Source organism: Adiantum capillus-veneris, chromosome 29, assembly GCF_014529385.1.
Source record: "Adiantum capillus-veneris isolate H3 chromosome 29, ASM1452938v2, whole genome shotgun sequence".
NCBI classification, from domain to species: domain Eukaryota; kingdom Viridiplantae; phylum Streptophyta; class Polypodiopsida; order Polypodiales; family Pteridaceae; genus Adiantum; species Adiantum capillus-veneris.
This window is the reverse complement of record NC_140959.1, coordinates 17,632,211-17,651,160: the sequence shown is the minus strand read 5'-3', so window position 1 is coordinate 17,651,160 and position 18,950 is coordinate 17,632,211. Positions and strand designations below refer to the sequence as shown.

At 41.3% G+C, this 18,950-nt stretch overlaps 1 pseudogene; it reads left to right on the top strand.

Moving 5' to 3' along the window:
• Window positions 1–3,220: 3,220 nt before the first annotated feature.
• Window positions 3,221–9,009, top strand: LOC147418838 (uncharacterized; annotated as a pseudogene).
• The last annotated feature ends 9,941 nt before the right edge of the window (window positions 9,010–18,950 follow it).

Sequence of the window (18,950 nt, the reverse complement as noted above, 5' to 3'; positions counted from 1 at the left end):
ACTCTTGCGTGCCTTTTCCAATGCTAGTAGTTGCCATCTCTGTTTGTTGAGTTTCAAACTCTTAGTGTTCAAATCTTTCTCCCTACTCAAATTCTCCTGTGTCCTATTGATCCTTTGATTGATTTTCTTCTAGAGCCTCTACTTCCTTCCTTGCCTCAGCCAGTTGCTTTTTCAAGTCTTCAATTTCCTCATCCTTTGCATGTTGTAGGGCCCTATGACCTGCTGTCATGATCTGTCTATCATATTTTTCTTGTTTGAGGGCTTCCTTTAACTTTTTGATTTCCTGGCTCAAGGAAGTAGAGCCTGTAGTCATAGTCAAAGATTAGGGTGTCTTAATATGGCCAGGAGCTGAGTGAGAGACCTGCTAACCACGACATACGAGCCTTGTAGCTTCTCATTGTGTTCCTTTTCTCTGGTTAGCTCCTCCTCGAGGCGTTGCTGTTCGATCTATAAATTTGAGTTCGCCTCATTGAATTGTTGCACTTCTTTATAATAGGGTGATAACATGAAAAGGTGATGCAAAAAGTAGTGTCCTTGACACTTCTTGTGTGGCACTTATGGATGGTGCTTTAGCACACTTTTTTTAGGTTCTTGTGAAGACTAATAAGTTTAAGTTTTCTAAAACTTTGCTGCCAGCGACTTTAACGATTTCTTGGTTTTTGTCTGTCAGTTTGCCTTTCACGCGTGCTGCTGTAGCTGAATGCCTCTCTCTGGAGTCTGAGATCTCTTTCCCTCTCCCTAGAGTCTGAGCTCTCTTTCTCTATCTTTGCTTACATGCCATGCAACAATCTACAACAATCTGCCTCCATAATCTGCCTCCATCTCTCAGGCGCCTTCTCTTAAAGCAAGCAACCATGGCTTGTGTAGCCCTCTGCCTCATTAATGTCTACCTGGCTTGATGTAAGACATATTACAGTTGACAGGTATTGGTGTGGCTGGAGAGAATTTGCAGCAAGGTATTGGTGTGGCTGATCAGATGTGGCAGCAAGAATTTAAACAACATCAGCCTTCTCTCTACTCTCAATGTGGATGGCAGCCCATGAATAGATGCATTAGCAGGTTGGGAGAGGAAATTCAGCACCAACATGTTTGTGAGGGTGAGAATAGCTTGGAAGAGGAGGGGATGTTACACCGGAGGCACTGGAAACCCCACACGAATACACGCACTGATAGGTTGGGAGAAGAAATTCAGTACCAGCCCATGTGTGTAGGTGTGAACAGTTTGGAAGACGGGAGTGTGCACCAGAATCATTATCTACACAATTTGCAACTTGCAATGCATCCCACATCTACGAGGCAGCAATTGGACACCAACAACATCCAAATGTGGATCACATTGGATGGCAACCCATGATTGTAGACAATGAGTTTGGTTGCAATGAGCAAGCTTCAAATCCAATGGAGTGGTCTCACTCATTTGAAGATCATGTAGAAGATAATCCAATACATGATGGGCTGCCCCCTCATGGCCGCACCGAGTACTCAACTTCAATTTTCCAAGAAGCCACAAGCAGGATGCGATAGTATTGGGCCATGAAAAAATGAGAGAGCCGTCAAAGGAAAAGAGAACGTGATGCATCATGCTTGTCAACGCCGGAAGATATGAGTACAATTTTCACAACAATGGTGCTTTGCTGGCAAGAAGCTACAAAAGGCATGAATTGTGAAGCTAATAAATCCACCTTTCGATTGCTTTTAGAGAATCCAACTTTTCGACGGTTACACCATGGAGTAGAGAAATCTATACTCTCCAACATACAGGGTATAGTCACCAAAGTCAAAGCATCCAATTGTCTGAAGAGGAGCTGAAACTTAAAAGGGCTTTATGCATGATGCTAGTGAATAGCGAAGGGGATCCATCAAGGTCTATAAGCAATTTGGAGATGGCGAGGTTCACAGGGCTGCATCGACAAAATTTTGCAACAGCTAATGAACGATTAAAACAGGCTGAGGAAGGAGCATTTCCATTGCAATTATGCCGATGCCAACAGCCTCAAAGACGTTGCATCACACAGGAGATAAGAGACAATGTTTTTGCTTTTTGGCAAACGGAGACATGAGTGTCGCCAAACAAAAAGGATGTGTGTTGAAAACGTCTCGGAAGAAAATCTTACATTAAGCATCCAATACATTTGCTTGACGAGTCACAGGTATGCTCTGAAAATGCTTGCATTATTTTGTTCTCTTCTATGCAATAGTGTAGGTACCATGCGTACATAGGTAGTAACTACATATAGGTAGTATTACATCAAGTATAATCCTGTCTATCAAGCCCGAGAGGTGTGTAGGCTCCAAAATGTAATCTTTTGGTACTTCTGGAGGACTAGCATGCATGAGGGGAGTCAAGGACATCAAGTATACATAAAAGCAATCAAAGGTGCTTTGGGGCAAGCTGCATAGACTCTTCAATACTACCAAATTTTCTATATGTTACTTTGTAGGTGTATATTAGCTTGAAGATTACCTTGAGTACCTACATGTAGATGGTAGTAATACTTTCCTGTCAGAGGGGTTGGTGCTCAAAAGCACCAATGTAAACTCATAAGTCCTATTTGGGTACTTATGGATGGACAATGTACATTCAATGGTAGTTTAAAACAACCTTTGTGAACTCATAGGTCCTTTATAACTATGCATGTATACTATTAGGTCCTCTTAGGGTACTTGGAAGCTTCAAAGGTACCTTGACATTAGGTAGAAACTACCATGAGACCAAACATTTTCTTCCAAAATACCAAATCTAGGTATAGGCACTTTAGAGGTAGTCTTTGTGGTGATTATTAAAGTACCAATTGCAAGGGCTTAGGTACTTTGCAAAAATTGATACTTCTTAAAGCTAGCATGAGACCAAACATGTACTTCCAAAATACCAAATCTAGGTATATAGGTACTTTAGAGGTAGTCTTTGATTGCAGAGGCTTAGTTACTTTGCAAAAATTGATACTTCTTAAAGTACCATTTACAGTGTCTAAGGTACTTTAGTACCTAATGAAAGGTCTAGGAAAGTACCATGTTAGGTAGAAAATTCAAGCTACAATGACTTTGACCTTGTTTTGCCTACAAGTTTTGATGAGATTTACTTTTCATTGGACAGGTGGAGCTCTATAGGAGATTCCAAATGCAGTATTCACACATCAAGATCTCTCTCAGATGTTTTGAAGGATTGAAGCCTTGGTTTGTTCTCAAGTTGAAGGATAGTTGCTATATTGCTCACATATAAATGATATACATCAAGGAAGCATTCAACCAGATGAGACAAAACAAGAAAGGAGTGCACAATGAAGGGTGTGGCTACAATTGTGATATATGCTTCACAAAAGAGGTCCTAGGAAAGTGTGGAGTTGCTGCGTACACGCATAGTAGCATCAAAAACTTGGCTGAGATGGTATTATGTCAAAAGCCAGATGAGTCTATGTTTCATAAACTGTCTTGCTTGAAGGGAGAATGTGATCAATGTGGATCAAAGCGGTTGGTGCTTTGTCCAAGAGAAAAATCTAAAAATGCATTCTAGATTTTAGTAAAGGTGTTTGAAGACATTGCTTCAGCCCATCAAGAAGGCAAGAAGCGCAAGGATCTACTAGTCAAGGAGATGGGATGCAAGGACTTTACATCCTTCCTTGAAAATCATCTAACCATCTACATCAAACACAATTTTATTGCCAGGTGGCAATCTCAACAATTCAAAGACTGCATTCAAAGGTTTCCTAGAGACGTGGTAGTCTCTGTTATAGACTTTGATGAAAATTACTCTTTCAAGGAGCAAAATGAAATCCAACCAATGCATTGGTACTCTTCACAAGTCACCGTCTTGGTGCACATCAGTTATGTTCGGGACGAGGCTGACAGGGTCTTAAAATATATACATTTTTACATATCTGATGACACAACATTTTATGCAAGTTCATAGTGTGTGGCTACAGGAGCAAGGTCTCAACTTCTTGAAGAGGCATTGGGTCTGGTCAGATGGATGTGCTGCTCAATTCAAGGCATCTAGACCACTTTTCTTTCTGTCAAGGTTGCTAGCTTCCTTTGACTCTTAAACAAGTGTGCGAGTTTTGTGTTCTTGCCTAGTCTTTGAGACGTGTGATTGATCTAGGTACTATTCTTTGACTGGCATTGAGATTCTATGCAGTTTCTTTGCATCGGGCCACAACAAAGGAGAGCATGACGGGGTTGGTGCTATCGTCAAAAGGGCTCTCACACATGAGCAATTGAACCTGACGCTTGGAACATGAAGTGTGCCAAGGATGTGGTCAATTTCTTGAAACATAAATTTCATGATGAAAACACCCAATCATAGGTGACTTGAATTTTTTGGGATGTCAAAGCGGTTGATGTACCTAGGGAGAGGAAATGTAATTGCAAGCGAGTGGAAGGGTCACGCTCATTGCATTCTGTGAATGGACACTCTAGGAATGACAAGTGTGCACTGCGCTACAGAGATCTCTCATGTTTTTGTTATCCTTGTATGTCACAACGCTGGAGGTGATGCCTTAACAACACACATGTCGAGAACTGGAAGTACATCAGCATCGAACCCTTGGATGGTAGTGATGGAGAAAGCGATCAATCAAGTGACGACGAAGGATTGTATTTGCCTATGTACGGTGAACATCGCGATGCAATCAATGATGCTCTGCATGTAGGTGACAACTTTTCCACGAATACGAACAAAGATGGAGCAGACTTCTACCTCTTGAGGTGCTCAAAGGAGAAATACAAAACAGCACGAGCGCTAAGAGATTCTTGGGACAATTTCATTTTTCCAAATTCATATCTGGTTGAGGTATACTACTACGAGCTAGTTGATGGTACCGAGGATGTTTATTACATCCCTCCTGAACAACCAAAACTGTTGTTGGCATTGCACTCGGTTTGATCCATCAAGATACCCTTGGAACCCTTACATGGCGAGCCACATAAGTTCAGATTATCTGCAGAATTTTATAAAAATGTGTACAATAGCATGCCAATGGTCTTGTAGGTCTTTCTATATTGGAGCCTGATAAATAGTTGTTTTGCTGCAATTATTGTTCGTTGTATTTGAGTCCTCCAAAAACACATAATCACAAATGTAGCCTCGTGATTCTTACTTTTATCGTTTTGCAACATATCATTAAATTTGGTACTTTAAGTACTATAGTTCAGGTTTCAAGCACTTTATTGCTTGTTCAGGTACTTATAGGGGGTATCTAGGTAGTCTTAAAGTACCAATCACACAGGTTCTAAGTGCATGTTCTTCATTGTATAAGTGTGCAGATTAGGTACTTTAAGTATCATGAATCCACCATATCTATAAATTTGGTACTCTAAGTACCATTGCTGGTAGTCCCCCAGCATTGTCACATGTATTTGTCTGAAGATAGTGTACCATTGTGGGTGGTTACAGAGTCCCTTTTTAAAATACTGTTTGCACATTGGGTACACCAAGTACCATGGTTGGTACTTGTAGTGCTACTTTCCAGTGGTAGAATGCTAAAACAGCATGATTGTAATGACAAGAGGTCTCCAATCTTGAAACATAGCATGGTAGTAGAAGCCTTCATTTGCCTGTCTCACATACCATCCACAGCCCAACCAAGCACACACTACCCACAAAATAAATTGAGTTCAAAACGACAATGGGGAAATAATGGAATAATTTTAAATTCAATTTTTGTGTTGCGGACTAGTTGCATGTTAGGCAGTCAGTACAGAGGCATTCTGCATGTTGCCAGAAAAAATATCCCTCATGGGAAGTAGGCATATACATGGCTTTGTGGAGAGTGTTAGCTTAAAAATAGGTAGCTGTAATGACAAGTCTGCTTATACAAGGGGTTGCTAAAAAACTTGGCTTCACAAAATTACATAAGTTCTTTACAAATACACCACTATATGACAATGTAGAGACACTAGCGCTTAAAGAGCATTAGCATCAATTGTGGCCCTTTCAAGTATTGTTCATAACTGGTCATCTTTCCACCACGCCAAAGTGTAGCTTAACATAGTCGTCCTCCGATGTAAGTTTCACATTATTGAAGGTGACAGCTTTGGCTAACCGATCTGTAGCATCATGCCATTTCACAAGAGCCTCCTTCATGTCCGTGGACAAGAAGTCACTACGCCGCTCCTCTAGGCTAGGTACAATGATGTAGGAACCGGGAGGATTATAATGGAATTTATAGAAACTGTTGTCAATCAATAGCACATTGCTCGCATCTTATCGTCGAACCACCTTCAGAAAATTTTTCAAATTCTTGAAAAAAACTAGTTTTCCACCTGCCTTGGAGAATGTGGCTACATCACATAGCTGTTGTCCTGACCATCCCCACTGAAGTAGTCACAAATCCCCTAAAAACCTATAGAGACTATTATATCCACTCTTTCTAGTATTGATGAACTCCAAATGTAAATATTTGCCTAGCCCACAGCCCAAGCTAAGAACTGTTTTGCATCCTTGGGAATGAAGAGGTACCTAAGAACTACAACAATTCCCGCTTGGTGGGCATGCATAAATCATACATATAGCAAAAATTCTGAAAAAGGCTCAATCAACCTGTCCCTCGCCTCGTGGATGAGGTTGAATGCAGTAGTTTCCTAATCGAGAGGGTTAGATTTAAACCATGAAGCGCAAAGAACACCATTAAGATCAAACACTAATGTTGGTCGTGTAGGGAATGGCAACGATGTGACTGTGCTTGGAACATAGGGCGGTGGATCTCTGATGATTATTATTTCCTCAACAGGAAGTTTGAGAGTCCCCTTTTCTTTTTGTATCTCTGTAAAACATGGTTGCAAATTGAAAAGGATAGACTAAGCACCTTTCGAACACTGTATAAACGTGACTGTTGCAATAAAGCAAAAAAGACAAATGGAGGCCAACATAAGATTCTCATTTTATTACAAAAGCAAGAATCAAAGATTCTTGACATTACAAGAGAGTGAAGACACTAAGTGACAAATGTCACAGTTTGTAGCAAACACGAGGCTTTGGGGGGTGGGAAATATTACTGGGATGTCGGAAGGGAGTACTTTTCATGGGGGACTTCTTCGGGGGAGGTAGTGACTCCGGAACTTCCTTGCTCGTTGCTTTTCCATCTCCACCTAAAACCAAGACCCACTCTACATACACGCAGTTGAGCACGAACATAAGCTACAGAAATGACACTATCAATGAGCTTGAACCTACAAACTTCCTCTATGTGCTAAGATGATTTTCCTGAACAATTCATGCATAAAGGAGGTCTCACCGTCACTCTCATCCTCTGCTTTGTTAGATTCCTACTGTGAACAGGTGATATCTGCTGCTCGTGCCTTTTTGGACTGTCTAGCTGCACCATAAAGGGGGCACAATAAAAATCATTCAATGCCTATAGGGATCCAATTCTTGTGGCAAAAAAAACTTACCATCATCGTGTTCTTTCGCTTCTTTGAGATCTTCACCATATCACTAAGGAAGACCGGGGAATCTGGATTTGCATCACCGTGAACCATTTTTTGCACGGGTTCCACTCCCTCTTGCACTACAGCATCCTTCAAAGTAACATCAGCATTTTCCATTGGTTCAGTTACCTTTTGTTTTGGTTCACCTTCTGTCTGTTCAGATGGCTCCACCTTAACAACTAGGGTCTTGTCACCTGCCACATGCGAGCCTTCCTCGCCAGCTAGAGTTTTGTCACCTGCCAAGGATGAGCCTTCCCTACCAGTTGGAGTTGATTGATGAACAGACTGCATGTCTGTGTCCATAGTGGGGGCGTCGGGAGTTGTATCAACATTCCGTATTCACACCTCAGCTGGTAATGTTTCTGCATAAGGCATATGACTGGAACCTACCACTTCACCACAAAAGTGTGCAAAATAAGTTAAAAGCATTCTTAACAAACTCTAGTAATCAGGGCAGACATGGAGAATAAAAAACCAACCATTATGCACAAGCACTGACTTTGAAGATTCCGGAACACTCTGCTTACAGGAGGGGTTGGCACATACTTTCTCTGATGCAGCCCATCCAGCAAAACACAAAGCATGATATGTATCACCACATGCTAGTGTATACACACACACGACGTTGTTACCCACAAAACCTAGACCACATGCAACACGAGCTCCTGGAACAGTCACTTTGGCCTGCATTTGACTCCCATGCTCGCGAGTTGTGGGACATAGCAACATTGAATCACCTCTCTTCACTTTCACTAGCAAGCTCTCGCAAAATTTAACTTGAGCAACACATGTAGCTTCTGATGCTACCAGGTCAAGCAGTTTTTTCTGCACCACAAAGGGGAAGTAAATATTAGTCCATCTGTCCAATATTAAATGAACAATCATGATTACTTATACATATAGTACCAAGGGATAGCAAGGGTATGTTGAAACCACCAATTTCAAGTATTGTCAAAAAAGTAGCAAGGATACACTGTAGGGACTTATGACAGTACCAAGGATAGGCTCAGAGTACCAATCAAAAGAACTTACCATTGAAGGTACTTTGCAAAAAAGTAATAGGTACTTTCACAATGTACAATCACATGCATGGTGCTTTGCAAAAAAGGAAAATATGTACTTTTACAATGTACAAACACATGCATGGTACTTTGGAAAAAAGGCATATGTACTTTCACAATGTACAAAAACATGCATGGTACTTTGGAAAAATGCATATGTAGTTTCACAATGTACAACCACATGCATGGTACTTTGGAAACAAGAAATATGTACTTTGAAAGATAAATGCATATGATTTATCAATAAAACTATGACAAGACTTTAAAATTTACCAAGTAATACAACATTATGTACAAAGAACCTATGTGGAACTCATGGAACTTGCAAAAAAGGAATAGGTACTCTGACAGTGTACAAACAAATGCATGGTGCTTTGCAAAAAGGCATATATGTACTTTCACAATGTACAGACCCATGGATGGTACTTTGAAAAAAGGCATATGTAATTTCACAATGTACAAACACATGCATGGTACTTTGAAAAAGAGGCATATGTACTTTGGGCCCAAGAAATATTTACTTTGAAAGATAAATGCATATGATTTCTTAAATAAACCTATGAGAGGTACTATAAATTCTACCAAGTAATACAACAATATGTACAAGTGCCTATGTGGTACTCATGGTTGCACCTTCAATTTGAACTACCATACAAAAAGCTTCTGTATTAATTAGCTCCAAAAAGTACCTTAAATCATAGTCACAGACATGGACTTTGTGATTTCCTCCAGTATCCCTCAGCTTTGTGAAGCAGTGGACAGTAAACTTCCATTGGTGCATACAAAAAGTACCATGATCTATTCAATCATTGTCAAATGGTAAATTTTTAGAGTATGACGTATTTGCTACCGCACCTAATCTCTACAAAGCACCAATAATGTCTCATTCGGTACTACAAAAAGTACCATGGTATATATTATCGCATTCACGCGATGAAATTTGATAGTTCTACCTCGTTTCTACCATCCCTAAGCTTGAGTGAAACATCTATAAGGATCCATTGGTACTTATATAAAGTACCATGTCATATTTAACCCTTGTAAAATGGTGGAGTTTAAGTAGTTCTATCTACTTATAGTGCCTTGTTAGGTACCAATAAGATTCCATTCACACTTGTAGAAAGTACCATGTGAAACACAATCCCAGTCAAGTGGTGAATATTGAGAGTTGATCTTGTAAACATGGTACTTACACTATCCTTTAAAATACCTATGGTTCCTAGACATAATGTAAAACCTAAATACAAGGTTTACTTTTAATACACAATGTATCAGTCTTGACGCGTACCTCTATACGATTAACATCGGCTCTAATCTGGGAGTGGCTTACATCAACCCCAAGGGCGGTCAACGCACTTGAGAGAGCAACGATCTTTGCATCAATCACCAAAACTTCAGAATCAGAGTTACCACCTGCTCCCTTCATGCTAGCCTGTACTCTTTGCAGCTCACTCAATTACCCTTGAAGCATGACTGCACGGCTGATGATGTTTCCTCTATCTTCCACATGCTTTGGCTTTTCTCTTGTAGTTGGACTTGGGCTGCACCTATTGTGCTTTTCACACACTCTAGTTATGTCTTTCTTGCAGCCAACATCTACTCCACTTCTGCCAAAATCTGGAGGTTAACAAAACTGCAATTCAGATTAGATTGAGGGCCCAAACTGCAAGAAATAGAGCCTTTGCCTGTCATCCCCCCATGGTCAATGCGAGACTTTCGAGTGAGCTGTGCGATCTGAGTCACCTGCTTACTACCCTCATTGCAATCAGCCCAATTCTTGAGCTTTTTTTCCATCCCACCCGAGAGCTTCTTGCAATGGTCTAGGACCTGCTCACCAAAAACAGCCCATGCAACCTTCCACTGACCCTTTGGACTGTGCATGGCAGCTGGACATCTCTCATATACAAAAAAGGTTGAAAACTTGTGCATGATTTCATTGTTGGTTAGCATGGCTTGATACACTTTGTGAAACAATAACCTGCATTCTTCTGCATATTCTGGCTACATGTGATGCAAGAGGAGCTTGCCACCTTTCTCCCTTTTCTTTGTGAAGACTGATAGCCAATCCTCATTTGTCACATCCTCATCAGACAAATGCTGGTATAGCTTTCCTTCCAAGCTCAAACCGTACTCCTCATGTAGGTCATGTCGTGTAAAGCAGAATCTGGTCTGCTTGGGATATTGCGCCTTCCGAGATGCTACCATTGGATTAGAAAAACAACAAACGTGCATGTAAAACAACTAGGCACAACTTTTACCACAAAGTACTATCATGACAAGGTGAGCCATTTATGAAAAGGAAATGGGTGATTACCATTGCTCTCATCAGAGACAGGAAAGGTGTCCTTTGAGGACATACTTGCCCCTCTTGGGCTTGCTGCTGCTAGAATGCAAGCTGGCGGATGACACCTCAGCGGGCAATTTGTTTGGTAAGGTGCACTTTCACGGGGGCGTCTTCATTTCTGGTATACCCATTAAAAAACGTCAAATCTTCAAAAATGTATGCAACACCATGAGAGAGAGAGAGAGAGAGAGAGAGAGAGAGAGAGAGAGAGAGAGAGAGAGAGAGAGAGAGAGAGAGAGAGAGAGAGAGAGAGCATAATTTGCAAAGACATGATGCAACATTGTTGCAACTGACAAGCAACATCTCTCTCTCTCTCTCTCTCTCTCTCTCTCTCTCAAACACAACATCTCTCTCTCTCTCTCTCAAACACACACACACAGGGAGGGAGAGAGGCATGCCCATAGAAACCTAGGCAGCCATCAAGCAACATTTCACACACACACAAAAAAATATGGCCGAGCATTGGGGAGTTGACAAGCAACATTTCTCTCTCTCTCTCTCTCTCTCTCTCTCTCTCTCTCTCTCTCTCTCTCTCTCTCTCTCTCTCTCTCTCTCTCTCTCACTCACTCACTCACTCACACACACACATAAGGACTAGGGAGAGAGACATGAACAAAGAAACCTCGGCAGCCATCAAGCAGCATCTCTCTCTCTCTCTCTCTCTCACACACACACACACACACGCACACACACACACACACACACTTCTGACCAGACTTGAGTAGTAAATGGCTTTCCTGCTGGATGCTGGAGATCGTGATAGTGTCACACAGTAGAGAGTAGCGCTGAATTTGCTCCAACAAGTCGTACAAAGCTCACGGTCCTCTTTGCATGGAAGGCTCCTCGACGGTTACTGGAATTCCCAAGTGCCAGTATGCTTTCATTTCAAAAAATGATGAATTCTTGAAATGAACCTCCCAAATCTTGGTACACTTAATCAAGTTAATCTAGACCCTCACCCAATGTGAAAGTATCAAAGTGATCCACCATTTTTTCCTCAAAAATTGACCACCTTTTTATGCTATCACCCAATATTAGGTTGCATTCTCTCGTTCTCTCTGCAACTCCGATTGCACCTGGACTTGTGCGTTCTTCAGTGCTTCTATTTGTTGCTTCAATTTCCTGGATTCTGCTACTGCTCACGATACCTCCTTTTTGTTATCTTCTAATTCCAACTCCTTGAGGTTATAAAGAGCTCTTTGACATTGGAATTGCAATTTGATATGCTCTAGGTGACTCTCAATATCAAAGGAGTTAACCATCTCCGCTCCTTCTTTTATGGCTGCTTGTGTGCGTTGCGTTCTTGGCCCATGCTGATCTGATTGCTCAACCACATCAGCTTGCTTTTCCTTTTGTTTCAAACCCTCTATTGCGTCAGGGTTTGTGGCAGGCTTTGTCTGTGATTCTGTTTGTTGATCCATCCAGTGTTTCGTCTGCTTTTCGTCGACTTTTTGCTCCGACTGTCCTGCACTTTCCCCTTTCTCTAGTTCTGACCTCTCTGAAACTGTCTTAGCATCCTTTGGCGAACCGAGGTCTTGGTCTTGTCGTTCTTGTGTCTCGTGTTGTCCCTCTCCTTGTGAGAGACTTTTCTCCTTTTTATTTTTTCCACATTCGTCAGATGATTCTAAATCATCGACGTGTTTCTTCTTTGATTCTTCTTGCTGCCTTTGCTCCATCTTTCGCTTGAGCTCATTGTGAATTGGTTGCCGCATGGCGCTGGTAATTTCCCGTTTCTCTTCAGCTTCCTTCCTCTTTTGTTTCTTGATCCTTTCCAAGGCCTTTGTTTGCCTGCGTATCAACGGAGTATCCTTGACTTCATCATCTTCTTTCTTGTCATCCACTTTTGTCTCTTGGGTTTGCTGGTGATCTTTCTTTTGTTGGCGGAGCTTTTCCCTCAATGTCTGTGCCTTTTTCTTTAATCGAGTATATCCCAGGGTGTATGGGGTATCCTTCTCTTCCTCCGAATGCTGGTACTCAGAAGGAGTATCTCGTGGGTGGGATCCCTCCTCGTGGCTACTCCGAGCATCCGACTCTATTTTCTCACTATCCGAATCCCTTAGAGGTCACTTTGCCTAGTTTGTTTGACTCCAGGATTTGGTCTTGTAGAAGGTCCTGCCACTGGTCTCACGGCTCTTTTGGACCTGTGGATTAGGTCTATCTACGCTTGGGCAGGTGGTAGATCATCAATCATGCCCAATTCTTGATAGTCTATTTGTGTGAGCATGGTTCCTCCGTTCATGTAAGATTTACTTCTTTGACCGCCCTTTAGATTTGCTTCCACAATTGTGTCAAGAAGGTAGTTGCCAAAGTCGTAACTGCCTTCAGCCAAACCCATCACCATCACCACTGCCATATGCAACAAGGGTTCAATATATCTGGGTGTCTTCTGCACCTTAAAATGTTTTGATATAAGACGCAATGGCAGTTTCATTTCTGAGTAGATCAAGTCCTGATATGTCAGCTTGTGATCGTGTTGCTTCAAAAAGGCCTTATCATTGTTGATTGCCTTCGTTTTCTACAAGAGATTGTGCATCCCTTGCGGAAGATGGAGGGCTTCATTGATGATTTTAGCTGTAATTTTTACCTTAACGGCTGTCCCGTTCTTGTCTGTCAGAGTTGCTTCCCCATTGTACTGAATTGTGCTTATGAGCTCGTGAGCCCATCTGAAATCCGTTCCCCAAGGAGGCAATCTTAAGAAATTGTCAAGATGTAAACACCTGAACCCTGCTTGCACTTCTGGTTTCTGGTGCAAAGTCCACATTTCTTGGGGAAAGATGGTGGCCTTTACAATTTCTCCGTCTGCGGCTTGTAACTTTCCAACGAAAATGTTTGCCCGAATTGCTTCAAGTACTTGTTTGGCGAGGTGAGCTTTCTCATTGGATGAGATATCGACTATCTCATAGGGTGCCACATGCCACTCCCTCTGTGCTTTCCTTTGAGGCATCCTGTTGCCAATTTGCAAGTGAAATCAAGTTTTAGCCATTGATCAAAATTGTCGAAAAGTGTAAACTTGACCATAAAAATAAAATAGTGAACTTAACTCTGTCAAAACTACTCCAAATTTGACCAAATTTCACCAGTGCACCTACGATTACTATAAGCACAAAAATGTAATGAAACAGATAGATTTTTGCAAAAAGGAACATGGATCACGATTCATGCTAGAAAGCATTTTAAAATTCTAACTTTGGGAAGTTGTCCCAGGGCATAAGGGGATGCTACTGAGCAATTTTCTATGGATTTAGGGATAAAGGTACATGGATCGCGATCCATGTTGGGCAATATTTTGGAAATTTGTTGATACCATCTGGTAGGGTTCATCTTGATTATGACTTGGTCCTAAAAGTTTGGGCTTTGGATCAATGGTTTGACACTTGGGCTAAATTTTGGAAATCATGTACAAATTTAGAGATTCTGGCTTTTGGAAATGGGTTTTTGGGATTCAAATGGCTTGACACTTCATGGCTTGGCTTTCTTGATCATACTAAATCAAATGGCATGGGTTTTACTTATTTTGGCCAAAAAGGTACATGGATCCCGATCCATGCTGGGAAGCATTTGAATACAGTTCTTGTGCACATTGGTTCCTATAGGTTTTCCTAGTACACTAGTGAAATTTTTTCATCTTTGGACATTTTTTTCCATAGTTTTCCCCATTTCTTAGTTTATAGTCATATTTTTCCGTTTTGATCAAATCTGTTTCTGGCCACCACTTTTGGAGTCATGTTTTGCCTGAAATCTCTCCTTGCTTTTTTTTTTGATGGTTGAGGTCTGTAGTTCATAGCTTTTCTTGGTTCCTTGGCAAGTTTCCCCAGACTTTGAATTCTTTTGGGAAGGCAAACTGAATCTTGCAAGTTTCACCATTTTGCAAGTTTACTTTTGCTTGGTTAGATCCCATCACCATTCTTAGGTTACAATTTCTTGTTGATAGACTTCGAGGAAAGTTTGAAGTTTCTTAAATTACTTTAGCAGTACTTTTGACCAAAAGACCATTTACAAACTGACTGTAGCAATCCAAGTGGATTTGATGATCTTTGGAGCATTTTTTGTGATCATTTTGCAACCCCAGTACTATTTGTACATTGTCCATCTAGTGAACCTCTTTGATCCTGATTTTGGCAAAAAGGTACATGGATCGCGATCCATGTTGGGAAGCTTTTTGCAGAAATAGTCATGGGGTTTTGTTCTTGGGTCTCTATAGTTGCTCCTATAGAAGTTTTCTTGATTTTAGGGTTTTGGGAACATGGATCGTGATCCATGTTCTAGCACCTTTTTCTATTGTTCTTAGCTTGGCTGATTTTGCCAGGTAGTTGTCCATGTTCTAGCACCTTTTCCTACTGTTCTTAGCTTGGCTGATTTTGCCAGGTAGTTGTCCATGTTCTAGCACCTTTTCCTACTGTTCTTAGCTTGGCTGATTTTGCCAGGTAGTTGGGGTCTACTGATGAACTTTTTCTTGGCTTTGATGGGTTTTGCACTCCCACATTGGCCCTGTGAGTTTGCTGATTTTGTGACTTTGTACTGCTTTGATTTGTTGTTTTGGTATTGTTGATGCAATATGGGTCACACACACATGCTCTTGCAAGGTTAATGACCATACCTGTCAGATTTGGTGTAGTGAGATCCACCGAGGTGGTCGCGGTAGGCAGAAGAAATTCCGAAAAACCTATGCTCCTTTGGCTCTCTCTTTGTTGCCCCTTTTTGACTATATGACCAGTCTACCTGAAATGCCCTATTTATACTTACCTTCATTGCTCATATCTTGTTGGGCGCATCACCTACAGTTCAAACCGTTCGTCATTCTGACACTCGGTTTAAATGGCGTCCAATCTACAGTTTTGATCATATAGAAGTTGGTCCAAAATTCATTTTGTGTTGAATTTTCCATATTTGCCATGTTTGTAGTCCTTGCTTTGAAGTTTTGGCGTTTGCTTTCAAAAGTTGATTCTGACTTTCCTGGCTCGACTTATCAATTTTTTGTTGATTACCTGTCATTTTTTCCGCTTTTGTAAAAGAAAATTATTTACAATGATTATTAGTCGGCCAAAAATTAGCCAATATTAGTGTCACCTCTCTTATATACATACTCTTATTCTGGTATTAGATCGTGACGGTATGGCTAATGATTGTGCCAACTAAGAGTCTGTCAGACTCCAAAAAACTTGTGTTTTTTAAGGGAATGGGAAAGAAAGGAAACAAAAGAAAAGAAAAGAAATAGGATGATATTAATGGTATATACAAGTGGTACTCCAACCGATTTTCCCCCTTCTTAAAGTGAGTTGTCTGCGACGAACATATGTCAGAGTGCATGGGAATAAAGCACGTGTCTATGCATAGCCGTATAGTGTGGCTCTATGATGCTTATGGAGGATATGCATGGGAAAACAAATTTCTATGCAAGAGATAGGTGCTGAACAATATGTTCAGTTGTGGCTGTTGGTGGCGAGGTTCCTTGGAAGCTGTGTGGTCCGAATAATAGTAATTGTAGTAGGCGTTCTCTGTGTTTGACTGTGAAATGCAAAGTTTTTATGTTGCCGATGGTGTTGATTGTTGGCATTTTTTGGGTTGCCATCAAAATTCCCTAGGTGTGGATCCACTAGAAGAGGCATCGTGAAGGCGATGTTGTTTTGGTTTCCATACCCTTTTGAGTATGGTTGGATATCGAAGAGAGTGGTCCATCGGTTTAGGCCGTTTGACAACAGCGGTGGGCAATTCGTGATGGTGTAATTTTTTTGTAGGCAATGTAGGTTTACGTGTTCTGATTTGGTGTTTAGGTATCCACAATTGCTTGGGCTTGGTTTCCATGATTGATTTCTTAACCCATATTTTCGTAACCATGGTGGTGGATGATTGTTGAGATAGCGCATGGGGCAAAGGTAGAGGTTCCCATTCATAGTCCGTTTGTACGAATGGCGTGGCTAATGATTGGCCCTCATGTTTGACGCTTAAAGTGTTGTCCTGCCAGTTTGGTGTTGCCTGATAAGTGCGCATCCACGGCACTCCCAAAATAACTACCTCTTTCAATTGATGATCTTTGACCACATGAAATTGATGTGGATAAATTGTCCCATCAATGTTGATTGGCAAATTTATGTGGGCTAGACTATCCATAGTACCTCTGTTGGCGACCTTGAACCCCATAGTGTTGGGCATTAGAGGTTCCTGTGTGATTTTTCTGAAAGTGGAGTAGTTAACCACATTAGCTTTGGCCCCTGTATCCACTAACTCTTTCGGTGGTGCCATCGGCAAGTTGTAACTGAATACATAGATCCATTCCTCCTAACAATGTAGTCACCGTTTGTATGGATGCTATCGGAGCATCATGATATGCCACTGCCTGTTGTTCTTTCCTCTGGAAGTTTGATTGTTCCGTGAGTTTCAATATTCTGAGTTTGGCCTCTTGTTGTGCTTGTTCCCGAATGTCCTGTGCTTGACATCTGGGTTGAGTTGCTGCATGGAGTGTTTGCCTAGTATTAGTGGAAGAAGATAATTCTTTAACCAGCAACCACTCATCCAATTAGGCATCTCCTCTCCTGCCAATGTTTCAAGTTTAATGGCGCCACTTTGAGATATATCATGGATCACAAAAGGCCCCATTCCTTGCTTTTTGAGTTTTTTGGAGTGTTGTTTCAGGGTGTACATGAGAACGTAATCTCCTTTCTGGAACTCCTTACCAATCACGTGTTGATCATGAAAAGCTTTCATTTGCTTTTTTTGAGCATATATCCTAGCTATCTCTTTAAGTCTAGTTTCATCTAACTGTTCTAAGGTGTCTAGTCTCTCCGATAGCTTATGGTCCCTCCATCCTAAATGTGTTTCCACTTTGAGGGATTGGACTAAGAATTCCAATGGTAGTATTGCATTAATTCCGAATACCAAGTTAAAGGGAGTCATGCCAATGGAAGTTTTAAAAGCTACTCGCTAAGCCCATAAAGTGGTGTGTAATTTCTGATCCCAATCATTTCTTGAGTCACTGACGATTTTTATGAGCACAGTGCATAGGATTTTTTTGGTGCTCTTTGCCTGCCCGTTGGCTTGCGGATGATAGGGTGCTGACTTTCGATGGACCACCATGAATTCTTCAAGAAGAGTCGCAATGATGTCGTTCACAAAGTGTGTTCCTCTATCACTTACTATTTCAATTGTTAGTCCACACCGCGTAAAGACGTTTTCAAAAAGGAACTGAGCTGTAGTCCTTGCATCATTTTTTTGGGTTGCTTTGGCTTCCGCCCACTTCGTCATGTAGTCTGTTGCTACGATAATGTATTGTGCATGTGTCCTGTATCCTGGAGGGTTGATGGGACCAATGAAGTCAATTCCACATTTGACAAAATGAAGAACTCCCATCATCGGTCTTAGTGGCATGTCATCTCTCCGCAGGGGTGGTTTCATGCATTGACATTTGTCACATCATTTGACGTGTGTGGTTGCATCCATGAATAGGGTTGGCCACCACATACTTGAGTTTAGCACTAGCTTTGCCATTTTATCAACAGAGAAGTGTCCTCCGGGTTGTCCCACGTGTGCATGATCTAGGATGACGTAGTATTCGCTTTCTATAGCACACAACCGTAATTGTTTGTCTTTCCCTCGCCTATACAGTTGGTTGGCAATGAGCAGATAGTGTTTGGCCTCTTTCTTGACAGTTTTCCTTTTTGATTTTTCCCATTCCTCTGGAAAGGTTTTTTTTTTCTAGTACTCAATGATGTGGGAACTCCATTTAGGTGCTTGTACTACCCAAAATATTGTGGCGTGTTCCACTAGGGAATGTATTATACATCTATTGCAGGATTTTACATATTTATGGACACTGTATTCCATGTTTGACCAGTAGATGCATAGTCTTTGTAACCGTTGGCCTGTCTGTATTTCACCAGTGTGAAATTCCGTATTTTGTATATGAGCTTGTTTGAGGTAGTAGGTGGTATCTTCAGGCTGTACACATAGTCTCAGTATTCCATCCTTACCGTGTTTGTACAGTCGTCGTGCTAAAAGGATGAGATTCTGTGTTTGATGGATCATCGAGGGTTGTCTGGAAAGAGCCAATTGTGAGTAGTAGCATGACCTCTTCGCTTCATCGCGACACCATTTCTATGTTAAACAGATATGAATCAAGAAGTTCATCA